The sequence below is a fragment of the Lactuca sativa genome, chromosome 5 (assembly GCF_002870075.4).
Source record: "Lactuca sativa cultivar Salinas chromosome 5, Lsat_Salinas_v11, whole genome shotgun sequence".
Classification (NCBI taxonomy): Eukaryota; Viridiplantae; Streptophyta; class Magnoliopsida; order Asterales; family Asteraceae; genus Lactuca; species Lactuca sativa.
The window spans coordinates 9,435,699-9,446,023 of NC_056627.2; positions in this window are offsets into that span (position 1 = coordinate 9,435,699).

A 10,325-nucleotide genomic window follows, 5' to 3' on the forward strand; every position below is an offset into this window, starting at 1 on the left:
TTAGTGCGAATCTTTTAGTGTTCTAAAATACTCCTATAGTATTTTAACTTTATGTCTGGCTCTAGCATTCCTAGTTGGTAAGTTTCAGACTTGTTGCACACCACTATCACTCCTGAGCACATGTTCATCGCATATCGGATAAATGTTGTTGATCAGGTTACATTTATCCCAGCTTACGATTACATAACTGCCCAGGTTTGATGGTAATGCTCAACATCTGAAGACTTTTATTCTTGTTGTTCTTGTGATACTTGTGTTCGAGTGTTTAGGTTTTGGATGTTATTATACTTTGGTAAAATATGGTTATATTTTAAAGTATAATTCTTGGTCAGAGTGTTTTATCCCTTTGTGTTTATAGGTTGTATATCTTTTATGAATTGATATACTTAGCTGACTATAAACAATGCTCTGATACCAATCTGTCACACCCCAAAACCGGAACGGCGGAAACGTTATGGGGTGGATGACATCATGTCAAGTATCATAGCACATGCATTATAGTAATCAAAGTACAACAAAACATTGCATTAATAGTAATAGTTTTACATGGTTACATTTCATAGTATCAAAGTAATACAGGCAAATATATATAAAGTACAACAAGGTACTAAGCCATCTTCATCAACAGCTCCGGGGGTGTACCTATCTAATGCTGACCTGAGAATACAAGTTATTTGAAAAGCGAGTATCTGCATTTTTACAAATGCTGGTGAGTTCATAAGTATTTAGTGACATTTCATTCAAATAGCTTTATAAAGTAATAGTTTAAGTGTTCACAGTGCATTAGAGTTCTTTCCAGAAAATCCTATATTTTCTTTAATAAAAGCAGCCTTCTACCAAGACTGGTCAGTGTTATGTGGTAAAAAGTCATTTTCCCTAAATTGCTATCATTATCAAAATAATGAATTTGATTATCGAGGAAAGCAAACGACATCAGGGAATAACATATGCCTCAGCAGTGAGGACTGCTGACTAAGGCGAGGAATCATAGACTCCAGGAAAGTATCGAACGAACGACACACCTGGTTGAGTCTAACAAGTGGAGACACAAACCCCAGAAGGTACCAAATGAAAGGTACAACTGGTAAGGTCTAAAACAGTGAATAACAGACTCCAGACAGTATCAAATGAAAGATACGTCTTGTAAGGTCAACGGAGAAAACAGACCCCAAACAGTATCAAATGATAGATACGTCTTGTAAGGTCAAAACAGTGTGACTCTAAAAAAGTGTTACCAGCATACAGTGTAAATTTCCGGTGTGATACCATTATCTTAAGGCCAATGAATTATAAGGTAACCCGGGATACTCGTAACCATACTGACTAGAGTACCAGACGCCCTACAAGCGTCTAAGATATGACATTTGTCACTCGTTGGCTTGGTAGGCCGGGACTGTAGCTAGCAGTCTGGGTGCGGGGTTGTCAATCCCGTATAGATCTATACACACAATATCAGCTCTCCCTATAGGAGACTCTGGTTACCAACTAGACGACGGAGAAGGTCGTGTCCTAAAGATGCATCCCAAGTAGTGGGTAGAGACTTCAAAATAGTGGGTTTCTAATGTAAGTGCTAAACTAGAGGTAGAGACTCATAACTGAACTGACTGAAGTGAACCTATATGTCTATGCTTGTGTACATAATATATAACTAATGGATCAAACGACCTTCGGATGGACATCCGATCCCACCAGACCACATCTCAACGAAGAAAAGGAAATAGGGCGGACAAGCCTTCCTAAGTCCTTCAATCATTATTTATATGCATCTATACAAGTACGGACATACATCTAACTACGCTTGAGTGTGTATCAAGTGGAATCATATCGGGAAGTATAAGTGTATAGTGTGGAATAACCGACTTGTGAAGTATAAGCATACAGTGAAATATCCGACTCGTGAAGTATAAGCGTACAGTGGAATATCCGGGTCGTGAAGTATAAGCGTACATAGTGGGATAATCGAATCGTGAACTATAAGTGTACCAAGTATAAGTGTATCACGAAGTGGAAACGACGATAAGTGAAGTAAGAGCGTCTATCAAGTATAAGCGAAATAGAGGCAATAACAGGTATAAACGCATCACGATGTGAAAGCGTTATCGAGTAGGAGTCTAAAATAAATGAAAACGAAGCTGCAGTAACTAACAAGTAAAAGTATACATGAAAACCTTGGAAAAACCTTTATACTTAGGAAAATCATAATTTGTATTCTTTTGTAAAATAAGTGTGAAAACCTTTAGGAATCTTTGGAATCTTTCATAAACCAGTTTAAAATGAGTTTAGGTAAAACAATATAAGTAAGAGTTTTGAAACAATTGAAATCCCTTTTGAAAACCATTATAGTGTCCTACTCGGTTAAACAGTGTATAGTGTGGTAAAATCTTGTGCATGTGGGTTATCAATCACATGTGATTGATATGATAACTGGCATGTTTTACTTGTATTCCCCCCCCCCCCACCCTATAAAACATGTAAAAACATTTAAAAGGTTCATTCAGGGGTATGAACTCACCTGGTGTAAGTAGGACCGACGAAGGTGCCGTTTGGGCGTTTGGTGTCATGTAAGGACTCGAACACACACAATGACCTATTTAACATATGATAACATATGTTCACATACAATTAGTATATTTAATACTAATTAAGCAAGTATACACGCTCAAAGGAGTGCAAAACACTTTGGTTAAGTGTTTGGGGTGTCCCGGGTAGCATCCAAAGGGGTGTATGGCTTAGGAATGGAGTTTACTCTCCGAGAGTAAACCCTTAACACCATGTTTACGGCCCAGGGACTATTCACCATGAGTTTATGGCCGTAAACTCATGGTGAGGGGTTCTAGTGTGCTAAAGTGTCTCATATCAATTGTAGATTTATGCTAGGCTCAAATATCAAATGTGTGAATGGTTTTAAAGCATTAAATGGCCCCTTTGAGGAGTTTACGGCCCTAGCAAGGGAGCTTACGGCCGTAAACTCTTATACACACTTTCTTTTGGTGTTTTAAGGCTCTATCTTGTTAGTGGAATTTTTCTAAGTCCAAATCCAAAAGGCATGAGTGAGTTTAAGGTCTTTAAGGGCTTCATTAAGGAGTTTACGGCCTAGGGACAACTCTTAAGGGAGTTTACGGCCGTAAACTCTCATTCTTTGAGTTTTGTGAAGTTTCAAGCCCCTAATACCTTGCTAGTAATTTATAATGAAGTGTGAGGCCATTTGGGGGAATTAAAACTATCATTTTGGCACATTTAGGGGTGTTTACGGCCTTGGTACATACCTGGGCCGTAAACTCCTTTTTCCCCTTTATTTTGATGTGTTTAAATGGTCTAAACCCAAAATACTAAGCCCCTAAATTATGTGGGAAGCCTAAGGGTGGTTTGGAAGTGTTTTTGAGGCATTTATACAAGTTTTAGAGGTGTTTATGGCCTAAGCTTGTGCTTGGGCCGTAAACTCTCTTTTATGCCCTAAATCATTGTGTTTTCATGCTCAAACACTCCTAGGCTAATCCCTTAATTTATTTCGAAGCCTTTAGGGACATTTTGGGGTCATTTTGGCCTCATTTTAGGGGTTTACGGCCTAAGGAGGAGCTTACGCCGTAAACTCCTCTTTCACAGCTTCTATGTTCGATTTCTAAGCTATAAACATGAATCAATATGTTTAGAATAAGCTAGGGTAAGTGGACTTACGATTTGGAATCGTTTGGTTGCGGATTCAGGGCGAAAATGAGTCTAGAGAGAGAGTATAGAGAGAGAGGGTGGAAAAGCTCCAAATGGGGTTTACTCCCCTTTATATATGGGTGGGAGTTGGAGCTCAGTGGAATTCTACCCAATACTGCCGTGAAACGGGGCTTTTGGTCGCACCCGATTTAGTGGTCGTAATATTAAAACTTAACATTTTCCAAATAAATGGAAATGGGTGTTATGTGTTTTTATATCCTTTTATCACCGCTTAACGGGATATTAAATGTAAACAAATGGAATGTTTAGTAAATTGACGACCTCTAATTAACGGAACTTTTATAAACTGGAATATTCTGTTAACAGTAATAGGGAAATGTAACGGAACAAGTTGGGTTGTCATAGGCTATTGTGATGCTACGGGAATCCATAGTACTCACTAGTCAGAGGTTGTTGTGATGCTACGGGAAGCCGTAGTACTCACTAGTTAGAGGTTGTTGTGATGCTACGAGAAGCCGTAGTACTCACTAGATAGAGGTGTGGGGATACTACCGGTCAGTGAGAGGTTGTGGTGATACTGTGGGAAGCCGTAGTACTCACCAGTTAGTGGGAGGTTGATGTGATGCCACGGGAAGATGTAGCACACACTAGTCAGCGAGAAGTTGTTCTGGTAAGGTACTCCTTGATCAGAGCAGAGCGCAGAAGAGTTTTAGGCATGGGGTGACCAACATTAGGAGTCTTTGGGAACCTAGTGGTCGGGCCAGGGGCGAGACCGGGGTCTCCTCAGTAATGGGGAATCATTATGTTCTGTGTATGGTGTGGTCATCGCAATCTGAAAAAAATGGGATAAGTGAGGTATGTATGGGTTGCGGGGAATGAGTTCTTAGTTGAGTGCTCCGTTAGGACGAGTGGTTCCAACTCTGGGTCGAACCAAACTCTCAAGTTTGAGTTTGGCTCTGGTGGTGCGTTGGATAGGTGAGATAAGATTTTGGACCCAAAGGTGGGTTCCATTTTGATGAGTATTGTTGTCATCTAATGTCTTAGACCTGTGTGGGTCAGTACTAGGATATAGGAAGTATCGCAAGTTGCATGGATCGATGAGTAACAGATGACAGAGGTCGGGGTTGAGTCGATCCCTAGTTGGGAGGGTAGCATTCGCTTAGGGTCAAGCGAACTTCATTACTTTTGTGACACATTGGGCCGATGTGGTTATAGTAAGAAGGAAACCATGGAGACAATGGGGATAATGCAGCGGATAGCACTGGAGGTGCAATTGTTGGGTCGAGATCAGGCCTGGTACTCAGTGTTAAAAAGGGGTACGAGGAATGTAGCTGAGGCTTATGATTTTTAATGTCTGAGGACTTCTGAGCAAGCCTAAATTTTTGTGACAAAGAACAGGTTGTTGAAAGTTATTGTTCGGATGGTTTTTGATAGTTGTTTAGTGGATGAGCCCTGGTAGGAGAAGACTGTTTTGGTACGTTGATATGAGTAATCGTAGCCGATTGTCGGATTTGTCTTGTGAGGATCAGAGGAGCAGTGAGTTTTTCAGGGTTTGATGTTCGAGGAACAAATATCATGATGATAGCAAGAGGGCGTTCTGGTGGTGGGCCAGACCACTAGAGTTTTCCTGGTTTTAGGAAGGTCTGAAGGGCTATTATAGCGTCAGAACGGCCGGTTTTGTTCCAAACTTGGAATTCCTGTTTGGAACCAAATATTCATGAAGAAAGATATCATTTAGGTGTGGGAACCTCTCAGTGGTGCCTTTCGAGAGGTTGATTTTTTTTTATATATCTATATGGTTTGAGGAATGATTTCGGGGGATAAATCTATTTCAAGCGGGGGAGAAATGTAACATCCTGAAATTCAGGAACATTTCTTAAAAACTTCTTCTCTTCCAAGTTGTCAAGTTTAGCCCATAAAAGTGAACCAAGGAAATCGAGTATGTTGGGCGTACTAAGGAGTATGTTGCGCGTACTTAAGGGCATGTTTTGGACGCGGACTCCACCAGGTACGTTGGGCGTACCTTGAGCTACACTTAGCGTAGCGGGTCCAGACTTAAAACCCTACTTAAGATTTAAGGTCTGTATAAGGAAGGCTATGGCCTTATCCTCAACCACCTATTAAGAGAGTGAAACCCTAAAAGAGAGCCAACCTTCGTTCTATGCTTGTATGAGTGTATTTGGAGCTAAAAGCGCCTTTGGGTGTTAGTAAAGAAGAAGAGGAGATTCTTGGGAAGGTTAGAAGTTGGAGTGCTAGCTTGGATCCGAGTTCTATAGAGGGGAAAGCTTCACATGGAGGTAAAAAGCTCAGATCTTTCCTTGTTGTTATTGTGGTGTGCTTCCTGGACCAATTTTAGGGTTTTTGGTCCCAAGGTGGAGACTTTATGAGCAAAAGGTCTCCATAAGCCTAGATCTTCTATATTTCAAAGTACTATGAGTTGTGGGTTCATAAAAATCCAAACTTGGGCGTGGATCTTAAGTCATGCATGAGATATAAGCTTTATGGGGAAAAGAGGAGAGGTCTTAGAGTGTTTAGTGACCTTTACAACCATGCAAAGGCTTAAAGGTACCGACTTTATGGAATAAGAGGCTTAAGGAAAGCCAAATCTTATAGTTGGATAAGTGTCTTAACCGTTTAAGACCCAAAGATCAAAGAGCATAAATCTGGGAGTTATGCTGGGCGTAATCCCAGAACACGCAGCGTAGGGGGCCGTGCACCCCGATCCTGTGAGTGGCCGGGTACGCCCAGCGTACGGTTTTGGTACGTGCAGCGTAACCCGGAAGGATGACTTTTGGTTGACTTTTAGGGTTAGTCAATGGTTGGATCTTTGAGTCATAAGAGGGGTAAAAGGGTCTTTTACCCTTCTAAGAAGAACTTTGGAGATGAGACTATGACGGAGTATTAATCGGGAATGTTATTTGGATGATAGGAGGAGGCTAGGTCGGGACGTTGAGCACGAGAGTTATCCGACTTCATTTGAGGTGAGTCTTCTCACTATAAAGTACCTGGAAGGGTGCCTATGTGTGACTAGAAGGTCTTATATGCTATGAGATATATGTGCTACATGCTGATATGTGATATGTATGTGTTATGTATGCTCTGTATGATAAGGACCGGAAGGTCAAGAAGATATGGACCGGAAGGTCAAGATGACATGGACCGGAAGGTTAGGAGGTTACGGAGCGGAAGGTCGATGCGGGTAGGACCAAAAGGTCTACCGGGATTCGAGACTGTAACAACCCGAGATTCAGGTGCATATCTTTCATCCTTGTTCTTTATTGAATTGTCATGTTTAGTCCTTGAGTGGAGGATATGTAGCAAGTGAGTACGCTGGGCGTACCAGACGGGTGCGCTGCATGTACTCACACGCTTAATTTGGACGCGGAGTCGGCAAGGTACGCTGGGCGTACCTAGAGTTACGCCGGGCGTACCCGGCCCAGGTGCAAAAACCCTAATCCTCCTTGTGCACTATTTAAAGGGTGTTATGGCTCATTCCTTAGCCTCCATAGCAGTGAGTGAAACCCTAAAAGAGATCCCCATCGTTCTTAGTGTGTGAGAGTGTTGATTTGAGCTTGTTGGTGCTTTAGTGGCTTGGTGAAGAAGAAGGAAAGGAGATCTTGGAGGCTAAAGCTTGAGGTGCCACTTTGGATCTGAGATCTACAGAGGAAATAGCTACTCTTGGAGGTTTAAAGTTCAAAACTTTCCTCTTCTTTTGGTTGTTGTTGTATGTGTCCTTTTTAGGGCTAAAAACCCCAAAGGTGGAGACTTTATGAGTGTAAAGTACACCATGGTCCGAGATATGTCCCTTTTCAGTGTTATTAGTGATGTAGAGCCATAAAGTTCTCATCTTGGATGTTACTTTGGAGTCATGCATGTGTTTTAAGCCTTCTAGAGTTGAAGGTTGGATCATTATGGGAGTTAGTGACTTGTTCAGCCATGCAAAGGCTTAAAGTCATCAACTTTATGGATTAAGGGGCTTAGAAGGGGTCAGATCTAAAATGTGGACGTAGGTCTTAACTGTTTAAGACCTCAAGAGCAAAAGGGCTGAAGCAGGGGAGTACGCCGGGCGTAATACCTAGTACGCGCCGCGTACTGGGTGGTGCTCCCCGATTCTGTGGTGCAGCCGGGTACGCCCAGCGTACACATCTGGTACGCGCAGCGTAACCCGGAGAGTTGACTTTTGGTTGACTTTTAGGGTATGGTCTAATGTGGGGCCTTTGAGCTATGAGAGGGGTAAAATGGTCTTCTACCCTTCTCAGAGTGTCATAAGAGACCATAGTCTATCCTTTGAGAGTTATACTAAATGGAGTATTATTTTTATATGATTAGACGGAGGCTAGGCCAGCATTTACCGAGTCAGAGGTTTACCGAGATACCCGAGGTGAGTCTTCTCACTATACTTTACCTAGTGTGGTAATAGAGTTATGAGACAAAGTATTATAGAGTTATATGCCAGTGTGATTGCATGTTATTATGTGTTGTGATTTAATGTGATATGTGATATGCATGATTTAGAGTTATAGAGTTGGGACTTTCGGGTCCCTAGAGTTAGGGCCAGAGGGCCCGCAGAGAGTTGGGGCTGGAGGGCCCCACTGAGACGCATTGACTAGAGGGTCAAAAGAGTTACAACCTCGAGTGGCTATTATGTGATTATTGTGGTATTTTGGGGAACTCACTAAGCTTATGCTTACAGTGTTCAGTGTTATGTGTCTCAAGTACCAGTGATGACCGCGGGAAGGCGCCGGATTGATTTACACACACATATGGGATTGGATGTATATTGATCTTGAGAGATATTTGTGAAACTAAAATATGATGTTATGACATTTTATGAATGAATGGTTTTAATTAAAATGTGTTTTTCAAATGTGAAAAATTGTTTTAATTTTACGGTGTTACAGGGACGGAAGTTCCCTGAGACACTTGGACCGGAAGGTTCCACAAAGTTATGGCCTGGAAAGGCGTATGTGTTTGGTATTTTTGGGAACTCACTAAGCATTTATGTTTATCGTGTTATGTGATATGTGTTTCAGGTACTAGCGAGGATCGCGGGAAGGCGCTGGCATGATATGTACACACTGATGAAGATTTATGTGCTTGAGATTCTGGGATATGTTTTGTAATGATAACATTAGATACATTATGTTTTCGTATTACCTTGTGACTAAGTATGTTTTAAAAATGAAAAATTGTTTAAAAATTTTGTCGTTACAGATGAAGAGTACTTGTGATCTGGGATCCTAGGAGGAGGACTTGGAATGAATGCTTATGCAGTGTGGAAGGTAGTATAGGGCCCGTGCTACTGAAAACACCGGATCAGTTCACAGTCTAAGTAAGAATCCTTAGGGTACTAAGGAACAAGTAAGGTTGAGTTATCGAGTGCAAGTATACTCGAGCAAGTCTCTGATATTTTTATGTTGTATTTCAGAGACATCATGGTTGGGACACACCACAGCCTAGAGACGAGCGGTGTGAGTGACGAGGTGTCACACCCCCGAACCAGACGGCGGAAACGTCCGGGGGCTGTTGTGACTCAATTGAATACCATCACAATGAATATACATGAAACGTAACATCATTCATCACCAACATTTGAATATTACAACTGATAGTGTTTACATCCATTACATTGTCTCAAAATATTACACGCCCAAAAATAAATTGTTCATTGTTAATTAAACAACCGCAAAACATCATAGAGTACAATTCTTTCTTCACTTTACCTGTTACCTGAGAATACAAGTATTTTGAAAAACGTAAACATATGAAATGTTGGTGAGTTCTTAAGTAATGTTTGAAATCCAATGTTTTGTATTGTTTGAAAACCACCAGAAAATCCGATATTTTTTGAAAATAGTATAGTCAAAAAGGTGTGAAGATCCATAAGTATGCTTTTTTGTTTTCTATAGATGTAAGCGTACGATTTGTAAAACTCGTTATGTAGTTCGTAGGTGTAATAGTTGAAAACCCTAGGAAAACCCGACGTTTTCCTAATACTTTGCTTTAATTAGTTTATGTGTTGTTATTTCGTTACGACAGGTGTATTCGTTGAGCTCCGGAGACGTTGGATAAACAGTGGGTTGTGAATTGTTGTAACGTACGTTAATGAAAACGACCAGTTGACAACCATACAAACGATCGCTTAGGCGTCGCTCGCACTTATTCACATAACCCAACCCCCCGGACTCATGTAGCCCCACGATCGAGGGGAAAAAGAAGGTGCGAAGCCCCCGGTAATTCCCTACGTCGTTCAAGGCTATAGTGAATGCGAAGGACCCTTAGCCCAACTCGCATTGGAGAAATCTCGACTTCGCTAGCATTACCGAAGGACCCTTGGGGACCAGCAGCACGTTTGCCATTGAAAGCCCTTTTACGCTATGTTGGATCATGTAAGACCCAACAACTCGTAAGGTTGATTTCTTCGGGCCTAAAGATCAGGTTTGGGCTAGCTAGGCCCAACAAACAAGATTTTACACTTTTGGGTTCAAAGATGGTGTATCGACGTCTGTGCACTCTCATGTGTGTATTGAATTCCCAAATTTTTCCGTGTATGAGTCGAGTTGTCATCGTGTTAGTAGTTTCGGATTTGTTATTGATTCGAGACCGAATCAATTCGTTTGATAACGATTTTTGGTGTTGTTGTGTATTGTAATTCGTCG